The following is a 16,414-nucleotide window of genomic DNA, read 5'->3' on the forward strand; positions in this document are numbered from 1 at the left end:
TGAGCAGCTTTGAGAGCAACAAATTCACTGGAAAAAAAAAAAGTCCAGCATCAAGCTCTTCAGCCTCCTTGTGCTGTTTGTTTCCCTCTGAGGTTTGCAAGGTGTCACTCAAGGTCTTGCCCTTCTTTGGGTCAACAGTGGCTGATGCTGGATAACTTGCTTTTGGGCAGTTTGTTTTCATGGCTTCAACCCACCTAAACGCAGCCTCAGAGCCTTCCCTTGCTCCATTTTTCTAGCAAGAGGAAACAAAAGTTCACTGGGTATTTCAAGCAGCTGTAGAGGGAAATATTTTCCCATCAGTTTTTCAAAGGCTTGAATATCTGCACTGGGAAGGCTCCAGCCTAACAAATCTGTACTGAGGAAGAACCAGCAGCTGAGGTAGAGAATGAGTATGTAAATAATGTGCAACAAGCAGCAGAGATGCAATGTCTCCTCACATATGGTGTTTATGGAGCTGCTGTGCCCACCCTGAAGGTGCCATGCCCAGGGCTGCCCCAGCAGTGCTGCACAGGCTCCAGCTCCCCATAATCGTGTGTGGGACTGAGAGCCAATGGCCCTGCTGGGATCAGCTGGTTCCAGCAAAGCTGTGCTGTTTCACAGGAGCCAAGAACCAGGGCCTGAAGGCTCGACAGAACAGAAAAGCACTTCTAAATTGGTGTCACAGCGATGCCAGGGACTGCACCCAGCCAGGCCTGGCCACAGCAGCACAGGCACATGTGCACTGAGGGCACTGGTGACCCTGAGGGGGACTATCCAACACCCCAGGCCCCTTAGCTCTTCCTCCCAGTGAGGGAGAACGTACAATTCCCCTACAAAAATAATATTTAACCTCCACCAAGAACATCTCCCATCTTGCCCCAAGCCAAAGCCTCACCTAGAAGTTTCTTGGTCCAACCAGGGCTGATCTGCTTCCACCTGCTCCCAGCTCTCCATAGGACCAAACCCCCTCCCTGGCCTCAACCAGCCCTTTTATCCCTCCCAACCCATCCAACCTGCACCACCTGTGACCATGATGGGATGAAACTGTGTCACCTGGGGCTGCTCCTCTCCTTGTCCAGCCTCAGCAAAGCTCAGTGCACAGAAGGTTGGAGAACTGTGAGAGGTTTTCAGACCTGGTTTAGCAAAAGCAAATAAATGTGTATGATTCAGCCAAGCTTTTGAATGTGACAAATTGTGTGAAAAGTCCCTGAGAAACAGAAACATCCCACCACAATTTCCTCTTCTGAATGTGACAAATTGTGTGAAAGGTCCTTAAGAAATAGAAACCCTACCATGGTTTTCACACATAGCTTCTCAGAAACAGGAAAAAAGGAAAAAAATTGAGGTATTATTTAAGGGTTTTCCAACCAGGAGCCATAAAGCTCCTTAGGGGTCCACTGTGAGGGGGCAGCCCTGAGCACAGCAGTGCTCTGGGTCCAGGTTCTCCCATGGCTGACTCAAGGGGTGGGATGAGGAGCAAATGAGAGCTAGGAAATGGTGTGGGGCATGGGAATACCTTGTTTATGGCACCAGGGAGCAGAGCATCAACTCTTCACACAGATGTCTAACACAGGCCCCTGGGCATCCTCACAAAGAGATCAGGACTCTTTGGGGTGCTTGTATGTCCATCCCCAAGACAGGAACATCTTGCTGGAAGATGTTCCCCTACAAGTTCTTCCCAAGGTTTCTCCATGGCTGAGGATCTGGTGCAAACAGGTTAAGTCCCTGTTCTGCATTGAGGCATAATCCATGTGAGAGGACAGACTTTGAGAGCAAAAAAAGAAATATATCCCAGCTCTTCTTGAAATAAAAACAAAATCAATGTCCAAAACCAATAAAGCTCAGTTAAGATATTTGCACAAGATTACAAGCTGGAGCAACATCTCATGCCATCAGTTGGTTTCATCAAATCTTAATGAAGGATAAGGAAAGGGAAAAAGAAGGAAAATGGCCCTTATCATATTGCTTCCAGAGCTCAGGGCCAATCGCACTTTGGGAGGTTTGGATTTGTGCTTTCCTGCAGGCTTTCAGCTTTCAGGGAAGATGGATTAGATTTTACAATGTACCAGGAGTTGCTTCTACTAACTTTAAACTAGATACTAAAGCAGCTCAGTGCCACAGCCACCAAGGCTGGTTGTTAGATTTTGCCCAAGGATGCATTTTATTGTCTCCACATTGTGAATCTCAGAGTATGACAGTAAAACGTAAATGATTTAACAAGCTTATTGCCTTATTAGTGTCCTTGCCCTGTTTGCCCCAGCTGAGCCTGCAGGTAGAGCCACTCCTGAGCACTGAGCCATTATCCATTACCATGCACCCCATTAAAAACCCCAACACCTGCCAAATGGGCTCCTTTGCACCTTCTGAGCTCTTCCATGGGTTTGCAAATCCCATTGGAACCAGCAGGTGATGCTGAAGCAGAAAGCATGGAGCTCATTCTGCCTTCTATTAGGCTTTTATTTTCCTTCCATAAAATTCCCAAGTGAGAAAAATGCTGTGATCCTGGAGGGGGATTTAGAAAGTGTAGGATAGGAATGATGATACGTAGCATATGGCTTTGTTCTCACTGTCTAGTCAGCTCTTCGTTCGCCGTGGATACTCATGGGCTTCTTCACACCTAGGATGGAGTGAGGACACCTGAGGGAAAATAGGAACATTTCTCCAGTGGAAGGTCAGTTGGGTCTAAGCTTTCCTTGAGCTCACCTTCTGGCAGCACTTGCAAAGCCTCAAAGCTGCACTTTCCTGACCTCACTTTGACATTCCCGGGGTGTGACACGCACCACGTGTCCCTTTGCAAGGGTGCAGGTGCTGGGGGGACACACTGAGCAGCAGATGTGATGGGAGAGGAGACTCATGCTCAGCATCTGACCAACTTCAGGAGTGCTCCTCTGCAAACAATGAGGCAGGACAGTGAACGACCCTGTCTGAAGCCAGCACAGATGCCTTTTTGTTTTCCAAAGCACGCACCAGGAGCGGTTTATGGGAGTCATACTGATCTGCCAGTCTCCTTGGCAAATCATCTTGATGGTCTTTCCCTGGAAGCTTGAAGTCTGCGAGGGCTGGCAGCGCTAGCACCGCACCTCGCTGCTCCTTCCCTGCTTTTATTGCTAGAGAGAAATCTGCATCTAAATGTTTCAGCTGAGATCCCTGCCTGTGACAGGGATCACGTTTATTAGATAAAGAAGGAGAAATGGGTATGTCATCCCTAAATATCAGCAGAATCCCTTGCTGGTGTTCCCCGAGAGACATCAATGCTCCCCAGCACCCCTTCACCATGGGGGAGTCCAGACCCCTGCTCTGATCACCCCACCTCCAGCCAGGCACAGCACACATCTGGCCAGTCCCAGCCCTATCCAGATGTGCAGCCACCACCTCATCCTCCCCATTGCCAACCCAGGTGATACCCACCAGCTGCCCACACACTGGTGGACACACGGGGAGTACGTGCACCCCCCCTTGCCACCCATCCTGCTGGATCTGGTGGGTCTGCACAGGGAAGGTTTTTCTCCCTGCATCCCACATTGTTTTGCCTCCACAAATCCCTGGTGAATTCCTCTGCCAAGGAAGTTCACCACTATACCCAGGTGCCTTCCACAGAAAACTAACAGTAAAGTCTGGTAGTTTGGGGGGGCTGTAGGAAGCCTTTATTTCCAGCATGGAAATGTACTGGGCTTAAAAGCTTTGCTTGATGAATATTGTTGTAAAAATATTTTTGCTCCTTTGACTTTCCTTCCCCCAAGGGTTTAGTTCAGCTGATGTGCACTGATTTCCCTGAAAGCTCTTGCACCACAAGGGTCCAAACAGAGCAAAAAAGACCACAAGTTCAAAGCCAGCCTTCATCTCCCCTTTTAATTCCTAGCTCAATCCTAGATGAATTTCATCCAAATTTTCCTGCAGCTCCACTCAACCTTGCCCAGGATTTTTCCCAGAAAGAAATGTTGCCACTGTTATTTTCTTGAAGCCTCCAGCTAAAGCAAGAGCCAAACCCCAGGTATGAGACACTGTGACCTTGATGGAAAATAAACAAAATAAGTGTGGAACAGAAAGGCTGAGAGTCCTTCACAGCATCCTCCCATGGTCCAGGCTACCTCAGCTGGGGAAAACATCACCTCTGGCCACCAGATGATGTGATTGAAAAATAATTTCTAGGAAAAAAGGAAGAAATAACAGAAGTAAAATACTGTCTTTCGTTCTAAGAAATAGCAGGTGCAGATGCCATCTTCAAGGGGTGTTGGAAACCATTTCCTAGTTATGGGGGGGGGGTTGCTGCTTAACAAGAAGACATGGCAAAAAACCTAAGGAGAGAATTGGAAGAGGCATGTGGAACCCTCCAGAGCTGGAGGAGACCTCTGCTCTGCCAGCCCTGGAGAAGCAGAAATCTGGGAGAGCTCCAACTGCTTAATGGCAGCTGTAGAAGGTGGCAGGGAACATGTGCTGCTGGCAATGTGAGCCCTAAACATGCAGGTGCTTCCAACTGCTCCCCTCTTGGTCCAAGCCTTGGAGCTCCCCTGAAGTTCTGCAAGGGCAGAACCCAACACCATCCAATGCCTTTTGCACAGGCCACAGAGGAACAAGCAAACACCCATTCCCCACCCACATTGTCTTAGACCCAGCTGGGGAACCTGGGATGTACCTGCTGGTGGCCCTGGTCTCATCCATCAGCTCTGTCTGGCTGCCCTGGGAGCTCACCCAGCCCTGGAGAAGAGCAGGGCTGTTGCACCCACTGAGCTGGGACTCCAACCAGGGATTCAGAGGCAGGTGAAGACGCCCAAGGACACGACTCCTGGGATCACACCTTACTTGGGGCCCAGCTAAGAAACATCTCTGAGCTTTCCCCAGCCCAGCTCAGCTGCTACTGCTCTCCTTCCCTTTGCCATCCACCCCCTCAAGGGCATGTGCTACATGTTTTCTTGCCTGTCAGCTCCTGGTTTCATCTGTTATGTGTAAAGTGAGGGAACCTCTCTCAGCTCCACATCACAGACTCATGTTCTCTTCTCAAAAGTCCTGCCTTTCAGCCAGGCCAGTGCACGTGTCTCAAGGTTGTTCTTCAGCTCATCTGTTGATGTGCTTTGGGCTGAACATGTAGATGGACTGTTTGCCTCCAAACAGTCTTAGACATTAAGATGCAGCTGCATAAACACAGCTCCTAGCTTTCCTTCTTTTTTTTCTTCTGTGAAAACATGAATGTGAGGACAGCTGCTGTTCCTGGGACTGACCCACTGTGACACCACAGCTGTATTTTTCTGGCCTGCTTTCTTTTTGCCTCCTCGTGCAGTATTTGTTTCCTGAGAGAAAACAACAGATCAATTTTGCTTCATTATGTTCACTGCACATTTTTAGACATTTCTTACAGAAGTCAGTGCAGCATTCCACCCTGTTTATCTGAAAGGTTGCAGGAACTTGAAGCATCATTAGATCCTTGACAGGAATTATTTTTTTTGCCTATAATTTACTGTCCCTGCTTGGAAAAAAAGCCTCAAATCAAAGATGAGCTGCCCTGGAGCTTGTGAGCTGTGTCAGGCTATGCCCTTTGTGCAGATCACATCAACAGCTCAGCAAGGGCTTCCAAAACCTCCTGACATTTTGGGAAAGAAATCCCCAGCACCAAGCCCTGCTACAGGACATCCCTCACTCTGCTGCCCACCCTCTGCTCCCAGACCATATTTCCCAGTTCATCTGCAACAGCTTTTTTTTTTTTTTCAACAGCAAAACCCTGGTGGAAAAACTCTTTCCTTCACCTCTTAATGTGTTTACTCCATGTTCTAAATAAAAGCTTCCCAAACCCAGTGGGATATGAGCAGGTCCAGTACCACTGATGGGAACAACAGCTCATATTTTGCCATTGATTCCACCATAATCTCCCACCTCTGCCCCTTCAGCTTTAATTGCAGTGTCTTTAATGAACTGGTCAGTCTGTGTCTGTGCAGCATTCACCATGGTGTGGCCTGTCAATGGCCTTCTGGACACTGTCACTGTACAGCTGCATCCCACCAACTTTGGTTGCAACCACCACTTCACCCCTCTGATGCCAGAAATGAGGGGAAACAGCTTGAAAACACAACAGCTTAGAATTCCTTCAACTGGCCAGGGAACACCCCCAAAACACATTTCCCTGGACTTCACAACATGTTCTTCTGAGAGCATCAAAATAATTGGCTACCATGGACTAAAATATCTCTCATTTGTCCTCTTAAGGAGAAGGGACATCAAAAGACTTGTTCATTGATTCACCCCTAATATCCCTGGGCCACTGCCAAAAGAGCATTTAACCTGAAATCACGTCTCGTGTGAAACCAGAGGGATGATCAACCAAACAACTTCTTGTGTTACACTGTGTTCAACTTGAGAAATGAATTTTAAAGCCTTGGAAGCCCACAGGAATGTCACAAGCATTTGCTTGCACACCCAGAGGGGTCAGTGACTGCACCCCAGTCCTGGCTGTGTCTGGAACAGGTCATTTCGCCTTCTCCCAGTATCCTGCTCTCCCTGTCTCTACAGTCAGATGTGAAAGGCCTCTCTACCCTCCAGGGACAGTCTAAAAAAAATTTAGAGAAGGTCTTTGATTGCCACCTAAAGAGTGTTGGCCAACGGGGACATCTTTTTGCTGCTGGGGCCACACTTGTGTGCCAAGAGCAGCTCTTTGACATGGGACCAGGGAGTGGCAGGTGACTGGGATGCTCCCTTTGGCCAACCCCAGCCCAGCTGGAGAGGTTTTCCCTGAGGGTTGAGCTCCTCTGGGATGGCAGGAGTCTCTCTCAGCCACCCACATAACCCACCACTCCCAGTGGGAATGACTCAACCAGCAAGAAGACCCAAAGTGACAGCGTTTTCCTCCAATGGATGCAAACAGTGCATTACTCATCCCAGCAGTGCTGGGGGACAGTGCCCTGAGGGCAGCAGTCACCTAGCAACTCCAAGAGGCTCTGCCTGTGCTCACCCGCTCTCCTGGCAAGTCTCTCACTGTTGTATCACCATGAGAGAATCATAGAATCACAGACTGGGCTGGAAGGGACCTTAGAACAGGACGGGACACCTCCCACCAGCCCAGGTTGCTCCAAGCCCCATCCAACCTGCCCTTGGACACTTCCAGGGATCCACAGCCTCCCCGGGCAACCCAGGCCAGTGTGTCACCACCTTCACAGGAAATAATTTCTTCCTAATATCCAGTCTAAATCCCCCCTCTTCCAGTTCAAAGATGCACTAACCTGTAACAACTACAGGTGAGGGTTTGAGCCAGTTGAAAGCAACATTTTTTTCCAGCCCAAACCACCCAGTGATTCTATGATCCTAGAGAAAAAAAAAAAAAAAGGCTCAACAAATAGCTCTCTAACAAATAGCCCAGCAAGAGGTTTTATGTCTTGAAAAGGCCTGACAGAGGCACACACCAAGGCCTTGTCACCCCAATCCCCAGCAGAGCTCCTACTGCAGGGCATCAATCCCAGCCCCGCCTGCTCCCACCACCATGGGCATGTCCCTCCCCAGGTGCCTCCATCCACACGCCCTGGGAAATGATGTCAAACACTTCACAAAACATTGTATTACAGCTTCCTAATCACCATGACTAAGCTAATGAATTCAGACCTCTTCTAAAGCCTGATGTTTCATAAAGCCATTAGTTTTATTCCTCTCCTTTAATTCCTCATCGGTTGAATTCCTTTTCACTTATACCATTATTTTGTCCTGGATTACTAACTTGCAGTTATCTGGGACACAATGACAGCCTTTTCAAAACATAAACTAGCCCTTTCCCAGCTTTTCTGTCGTTGATTAAAAATGAACATCTGCAGACCTCAATCTTCAGAGCCAGCTCTCCTGAGCCTCTCACACACAAGTTACACAGACACTGATTTCTAAGTGTACCCCCTGACAACAGATATAATTTACTACCCTGCTGATTAGAGTTGGAATGGGAAGGATTCTCTCTCCCATTAGAGAGATAACACACATCATTTTGTCTTTCCAAATGCCACAAAGAAACACTGACCAGATATTATCGTGCTGATTGACCCACGTCATCCAGTGAAGAACCCACCAGCAGGCACCATCTTTTTATTTTTCTGTTTAAAGTTATTTAAAGGTTTGGTTTTTACTCACAACTGCCACAGATTTCAAGCCCTTCTAATATTTCTCCTTCATCAGCTGGCTAAGCTTCATAACTTCTGAGAAACATCCTTTGCTGTCTAGTTCCTTCTTCAAAATACTGCTTTTTTCCTTTTTTAATACCTGCTCTGACTTGGCTCCTGAAGCTGGGAGACCTTCTGGGCAAAGCCAACATCTCTATGATTAAATTCATGGGCTTGTCCACGTGAGTATCTTTACCTCAAAATTCCCAATATTCATTTACCCTTTTCTGCCCATTCCCCAACTCTGGAGAAGTGGCCTTTTGGAAGCTGCTGTAGGACCTTATGGCCACAAAAAAAAAAAAAGATGATAGTGATGAAAATGCCCTTTGTCATCCCATATTGGATGCAATCAGGCTCTGATCACTGGTTCCTAGGCAACCACAAAATTCCTGTCCAACAACCAAGTCCAGAACAGGCTTGGGGTTTGTTTTGGTCAAACTACCTTTTGTGCTAGGAAATGATTAGCTATCATGATGAGAAACCCTTATGGTGTTTAATTACTGGCTGCACAGAACTTCAAGCAGAAGTCACCCTCCCTGCCCCCTACAGTCACAGCAGTTTTCTTCCTGCAGATCATCAGCTGGAAGAGAAGAGCCCAGGGTGCAGCACTCCCTTGGGCAAAGGACCCCTCTCCAGCACCCTGGGATCCTTTAGGAGAAACCTCATCTATGCTCATTCCTCACTGCTCCAGCATGAAGCAAAAGATCTCAGAGTGACAGCAAAAACAGTCCTTGCTCCTGGGGGGTGATTCCTAGATTTCCAGCTTCCCAGCACTTCCCAGCACATTTCTGAGCAAGCAGTTACTTGCAGGAGTTGGGGCTCTCCAGGCTTCTACACTTTCCCGCCTGTCTTGAGACACTGCTAATTTGCACCCCCCCCTGCCCCCACACATAAATTAAATCTGAATAAGGAAATTCTCAGTGGAAAACAACACACTCTCTCCAAAGGAGATTTTATTTTTCTTCCATTAATAAAAAAGGTAATTAGACTCATCCATTTCCACACTTTCCTGAGGTTCCAACCAGTCAGGAGATTGTGGGCAACCTAAAAGCAGCAAAGAAGCCTCAAAAGAGCATGAAAGAGCCCTCTGCAGCATGAGATGAAGGAGCCAACACACACAACCCACCTCTCAGCACGTTTCAAAGGACCTGCAAAGGAACTGAGCATCAGCAGCCAACCATCAGGAGAGCAAGACTGAAATGGAGATCAATGGGAGAGTTTGTTGCCATCTGACTCTGCTCTCAGATCCTAGCAGAACCCCCAGAGACACAGAATGGTAAGAAAAATTGGAAAACTGCAGCACAACTGCTGAGAGCAGCCATATCAAGTCTTCATGACTCTGCAGAGGGCACGTGGCCATTGCAGCACTGATCACCAGCAGCAGAGTCCACAGCAATCCAACACCAAACCAATCTTCCTCTCCCTCTGCCTACAGGTTCTCCTAGGCTCAGTTTTAGGGCAAGCATCCCACCATTAGAAGGGAGTCTGAGCTCCTTGCTGATCTTCAGCACATCTAAGGTCTCCCCAGATCTCCTGTCCTTCCTTCCACATCCTTCCTCCCATGCACCTGAAATCTCCCAGACTTCCTGGATCATGAGCATCATCCCCAATGAGCAACACATTGAGAAGCTCAGCTCGTGCTTTGCTCTCTCTGTTGGCCTCATTTTGGAGGCAAGGAAAACTGTCCTACAAGAACATTTCATTCCATAGCTAGTGCTCAATCTGCTTCAGAGCAACAGAGCCAGCCCTCAGGCTGGAAAACTCAGAGTCTTTGCTCATCCAGGCAGTACCACTGCCAGTGAATTGGAGCTTCAACCCCTATTTCCTTTGGGAAAAGGCTTTTTCAACCCAGCAGGTGAAAAGCAAGACAAGGTATCTCTGCTAAAACCTCACTGAATCAAAACTCAGCCTTTGCTGGGGCCTTCCAGGGAGGTGACACCTCCTGGAGTCTCTCTCACCCAAAACCCCCAATAGCTTTGTTTACTTACTCAAGGATCCAGCTCCAAAGGTGGGAATTTAAAGATTTTTCTGCAACTCTCCCAAGCTCTACCCCCCTGTTAGGGCCACGGGTCCCCAGAGCAGGTGTCTGGGAGGTCAGAGCAGTGTTTCAGCACATGGCATCTCCCCAGGTAGGGAGCAAGAATAACCCAGCAAAGATTCCATTTCCTTCCAGCACCTAAGAACTCTGCTGGGCACAGGTGAGATTAACCAATACAACAGCCAGCAAGAAAGAAAGCAAAGGCAGGCTTGGGTCCTTTTCCTCTGCCAGGAGTTATGAAAACTTGCACATCTAAAGCTCCCTGGATATCTTCAGCCTCTTCATGATGATGGCCCCTTTCTAGGCAGCTCCAGCAGGACCCTGCTCCACAGCTAACAGAATACAGAATCATCACAGGATGGTTTGGGTTGGAAGGAACCTTAAAGATCACCTAGATCTAACCCCCCCGCCTAGGCAGGGACACCTCCCACCAGCCCAGGCTGCTCCAAGCCCCATCCAACCTGCTCTTGAGCACTGCCAGGGATGGGGCAGCCACAGCTTCCCTGGGCAACCTGGGCCAGGGTCTCACCAGCCTCACACTGAAAATTTCTTCTTGATGTCTCACCTAAATCTCCTCTCCTCCAGTTTTAATCCCTTCCCCCTTGTCCTCTCCCTCCCTGCCCTTGTCCCAAGCCCCTCCCCAGCTTTCCTGGAGCCCCTTCAGGCACTGGAAGGTGCTCTAAGGTCTCCCTGGAGCCTTCTCTTCTCCAGGCTGAACACCCCAACTCTCTCAGCCTGTCCCCAGAGCAGAGCTGCTCCAGCCCTTTGAGCATCTTTATGGCCTTCTCTGCACTTTCCCCAGGAGCTCCATGTCCTTCTTATGTTGGGGGCTCCAGAACTGGACACAACACTCCAGGGGGCTTCTCAAGACATCTGAGTAAAGGGGGATATAACATGAACTCCTTTGGGTTTTACCACTCAAAACATTGACTCATCTCCTTCATTATACCTTCATTATGCTTTTTTCATTCATATCTCAGGGAGATGCTGATTATTTCTGGAGAACAATGAGCAGCACAAAGGAATCTGAATTCCTGACACAGTTCCCAGCAAAATACCATGGGAGTGCTGGCATGGGCTTTGTATACATAGGGCCCAGTACAATGAAACACATGGATCTGTGTTGAAGTCCATCCTTATCCAGGAAAATTTTTATATATATATATACACACACGAAATTTAAGGAAGAACTTTCCAATTTTGACAGATAGGGTGGGCAGCTGAGCCCACCCAGAGCTGACAAACTGCAAAGCAACTGATGCTCACAGAAGTAGCAGGAATACACAAGAAAGATGCACAGAAGGAGGAGTGACATCTTGGCACTTGGTTGCAATGAAAAAAGCTGGGATTTGGCTGTGCCTCGTGGCTTTCCTTTCAGCCAATACAATATGAAATGTCACCCCTCCTGTGCAAGCTCCTGCAAGAATCCAACAGTCTCATCTGAAGCCAAAATGATCCTTATCACCAAAGACTTTTTGAGATCTGAACGTGAGCCAAGGACTGCAATGAAATGCAGGACTTAATTATGTCCAACCAAAGCAAATCACTGAAAGGCTGTTTTACATCTGTGTCATTTGACTGGGGCTTCTGCTTTATCATCTCTTCTCTACTCCCTCGCAGACAGGGAATATTTATGGCCAGGAATTAGGTCGAAGCCCAGGAATGAATAAATGTTTCTGTGCAGGAGACAAGGAAAAATTCAGATTGCTAAACATGAAGCAAAGCCCACTGCAGTTCTCAAAAGGGTCAGATAAAGCTTACACTGGAAAGGAAAGAGCCTCATCCCAGGGTGTGCTGTGTCTGGGCAGCTCAAGCTCTGCTGAAGCAGTGGGACTGGACCAGGAGGTGCACACAGTAATGCTGTTCAACCCACAGAGCTGTTGCCCATATTTCATCCTCCATTAGATTTGCTTTTAAAATTGATGTTAGGAACAGCCCTTTGAGGAGAGCTCAGGTACCCTGCAGCCCACTGGTTTTCAAGTGCCCAGCTGCAGACTCCAGGGCTCTGCCCTTGACGCGCTGCTTTGGGAAGTGCTGCCCTTAAGCAAAGCTCTGGCAGGGCCTGTGTGCAGCAAACCCCTCTTGCTCCCACCCCTCCATCCTTCCAGCCTCCTCCTGAGACCTTCCTCTTTCCCTTCACCAGCCTCGACCTCCATCAGCCTCTCAAAGGAACAGGCACACCGGAATAGCTGGTTATTTGCTAGGCAGGGTGATGTGCTCCAGGCTGGGTTGGAATGCAGAGGGAGAGCAAAGCCCTGAGCACCTGTGCTGTGGCCCAGGGACCAAGATCACATCTGCACAGCCCCAACAGCCTCCCTGCACCTTCTAAACCCACCTGCTATTCCCTTGTGCTCAGCATCCACCTCTCCTGAGTCACTTTCAAAAACTCCAAGGCAAAAAGTGAAAAGCCAACAGTTTTCTTTGGGATGACTGGTAGCAATTGCTTCCCCACCTACCAACTCTGAGGTCTGAGTTAAACTGGGCAGAATCCTTTTAAGCAAATTTACTGAAATGTAATATTTACCTATTACTCTTTAGATCATCCAGGGATTGTCTGTCTTCTATAATTTCCCTCCACACTTTAATATTTATAACAATATGAAAGCATTCACACTGCTTTCAAGGTATCTTCTGCCATCATTCAATCTTTAATAACTTGCCTGCAACAAAATTGTTTCTAGTTTACTTTTGAATCCCACAGCAAGTCCTCCAGTGCAAGCTGACACTAATGGTTGAAGGTTTGGACCCAGCAATCCAGCAGGAGGGATTATCATGTTCCAAAAGAACATTATGACCCAACATAAACACGGATCAAACCCAACTCGTCAGTCTTGCTGCAGCCAGAGCACTCTCCAAGGGCAGGGCTTGGCTTTGCAGCACTTTGGAGGAAAAGGTGTTGAACCAGCTCAGGGATGCTGCTGGTGGTTACTCCAAAGGAAAGGAGAGCATGTCCTGCAAACCCCTGTCCCTCACAGGGTTTGTCACACCAGGCACACGTGGTGGCCACCACCCCTCACATCAACAGCCCATTCAACTCACCTTCAAGAAAAGAAATATCAAGATGTGTAAAGCAAGAACCTTCCAGCAAGTGTCCCAGATACCCTGCCAAAACCAAGGGTATTTTCTGCATCAGTAGGGTTTGTAGAAGACAGAGGACGGTGGCCTTTTGGAGCCACCTCCTTGCTGAGCTTATTCTTGCACATTACAGAAGGAATAGAAACAACCTGAACTTAAACTGTTTTTGTAAATGGACCCCAAATAAAATCAGCACTTGATCCTCTGGCACCACCCACAAGGGCAGGAAAACAATCCATTATTTGCATGGATTTTATTCCAACTTCCCCAGAGCTGAGGTCACCCTTTGTTAATCACAAGTGGTCACTGCATTATACAACAGGCAAAGAGGTAAAAGCTTCATTGCCTAGAATTTATTTCTCTTCCTTTTGCAAAAACAAAGCCAAAGATGAACAGAAACCTTTTACCCCCCTGTAGCAACAGCCATAGACGTGTCCTGAGCTGCTGCCACCAGAGTGGAGAGTGCTCCAGGCACTTGGGAGCTGCCTCTCACCTTTCCCACCCCCTGCTTTACAGCACTTCCATGCTGTAATATTTTGAAACATCACATTTCTCTCCTCAGCAAATAGCTCCACTCACCACAGAAGGAAGAAAGCAGCAAAGTGCTGGGGGGTTAAGTAGAAATGCCCTTGGCTGCTGCCATCCCATAAATCAGAGCATCTTCCCAGGCTGCTGGGAGATGGTGACCAACAGCCCCATTACTGGCTTTAGATGTGGGTTTTTTTATTATTCTAAGAGCTTTCCACTCCCACCCAGCTTTTCATTCCTGGAGGAAAGTGTCCCTGTGGGACACATCATCTTGTGATTCCCAGCTCCACTGGGTCTCGCTGCTTCAGGAGGGGGGATCATCAACCCCCCAGGTGCCAGAGTCCCACCAGCAGCTCCTGGGAACATCCTCTGCTTGAGGGGATGGAAGTGGCACAGCAGGGCACCAACCACAACTGTGCAATTGCTCACAGCACAAAAGGAACAGTACAGACTCATTTTGCAGCACTTTTGCTTTCTGTGCAAGAACAGTCCAGCAAAGCCTTTCCAGGCCTGCAGCTTGAAACAGAACAGCCACAGAAGAAAGTTTTATTCACATTCAAGATAATTCAAAAGTAAAACAAGTCATCAAGACAGATGACATTCATGAGGATCTTATGCTTCTAAAACCAGACTGGATGTCTCACAAAAACCCTCATTCTACCAAAGTAGATGAACTTTTCTGTTAGTGATGCCCAAGCTGGATCCACTCCCTTTCAGTACATGCCCCTCCAAGCCATAATCCAGGGTTGGCAGAGGACTGGGAATAATCTCACCTGGAAATGGGGCCAGGAAGGCTCCAGAGGAGCAACCATTGCTCCAACTTCCACAGCATCCCAAGCCTGGGAAATTATTTCTGCTGCACAAAGTCCCCAGGTACCTGTCTTTGCAGCTGGGCTTATGTCAGAAGCTGCTCATGGGCTAAAAGCCACCTGAACAAATCAGACCCCCTTCCACCAGCCGAGCTGGAATGCTGAATCTTGCCTCAACATCACGAGGCTCATTAATACAATGGGTTGTCCATCACTCAGAAAATCCTGCCCCATCCCTTCTCCCCACAGTCCTGGTGTCAGGGCAATCTCAGTCAGAGCCTCCCAGAAGTGATCACCCTGCTGGAACAGCGATAGCTGCGTGAGCTGATTCATTTCCCAGGAGCCTGGCAAACATTAAGCAAAGGCAACGCAGCGTGAGCACGTCAGGCAGGGCTCACACCAAACCAACCCAGTGCTGACTGGTGTTTCTCCCTCCATTTATTTTTAAAAGGACCGAGTCGAGTGAGGGTTTATTTGCAGGCAGGAGCATTTCTGACACCCTGCCAGACAGGGTGAGCTGGGCAGCAGCCAGGGAGGCAGAGACACATGAGCTCATTTCTAGACCACCAGCACCAGGGACAAGGGCAGCCACCCAATCTGGCCCCACAGCACCAGCCTTGGGAACCCACTCAGCTGGGGCTGCTCCTCAGAACATCACTCCAGAGCATTCACAGGGGTTACTGGTGTTGGTGGTTTGACAACCTGCTCTACACACTCAATAACTCCTTAATATTTGGCAACGCAATGTCAGCCTCAGCTGAAGTGAGAACCACCACCTCCCTAGCACATGAAATTCCTGGAAGTTTCACAAAAGGAAGCATTTGGCTAGAGGAGGAAGCCTCTGCTAATAACCACCACCAAATGGAAGCTCAACCCTATCATTAGACACAGGGGAATCAACAAGAAATGCTGCAAACAGCCCAGCCATGGCAGGCAGAGCTGAGGCTGCCTGGCTGGTCCCAGCTCCACAGGAGACAACATCCCTTCTGCTCTGCTGTCCCCTGACAGCCCCATTTTACACCCACCTGGCTCCTCCTTGAGGTTTCCCACAAACGACCTACAGAAAGGGCAGCAGTGGCTGATTAATGAGCTGATCCTGCAGAGGAGTCAGTGAAACCAGCTACACCAGGGAGGAACTCGGAAGGGGAACATAAAAGCAGAGGGTTTTCTTCTCCTTTCTCAAGTGTGTATCAGCAATGAGGGGTGCCTGCTTTATTTGTGCCAACAGTTAAGTGAGCACTTGTGAAATACAAGTAGGTTGGTTGGTCCTTTTTTAGCTCAGAACTAGGTCTCTTTCATATCACTAGAAATCTTTCAAGGGAAGAAACCAATTTCCCCCCCCACCCCCTCTATTCATGTCTCTACTGTGGCATTTTCCACCCTTTGTAATTTACAGCTCTCTCCATCCCAGCAGGGTTGAAAATTAGTTCTTCCACCTTGTCTGTCCAAGAGCACTGTACAGCTGGCAGCAATACCAATTGCCCAATTTTCTTCAATAGTTAAGTCCTCTGCCAAGAGGAACAAACCCATTTGTAGCTGTGCTGCCTGTGTACTTTGTTCCTTTCTGTATTTTTTGTCCTCCTCTTGCAGCTGGTTCCTAACTGGGGGTGCTAGCTTCTGCAAGAAGTGCTCCACACCCCTAAGGTGAGACTGGGGAAAAAAAACAAGGTGTGAAAGGAGTTAGGCTACAGAAAGGAACCATCCCCCCTGAGGCACCATCTGGGAGCTGGAACCATTCACCCCATGGCAAGACTTCTAGGGGAAAAAACGGGAAGAAGTCACATAACCATTGGTACCAGACTGCTTCTATTCCAGGCTCCTTCCTGCTCCCAAAGCATCAGACCTCCCTCTGGAGCCAGATG

The sequence above is a fragment of the Apus apus genome, chromosome 15 (genome assembly GCF_020740795.1).
Source record: "Apus apus isolate bApuApu2 chromosome 15, bApuApu2.pri.cur, whole genome shotgun sequence".
Classification (NCBI taxonomy): domain Eukaryota; kingdom Metazoa; phylum Chordata; class Aves; order Apodiformes; family Apodidae; genus Apus; species Apus apus.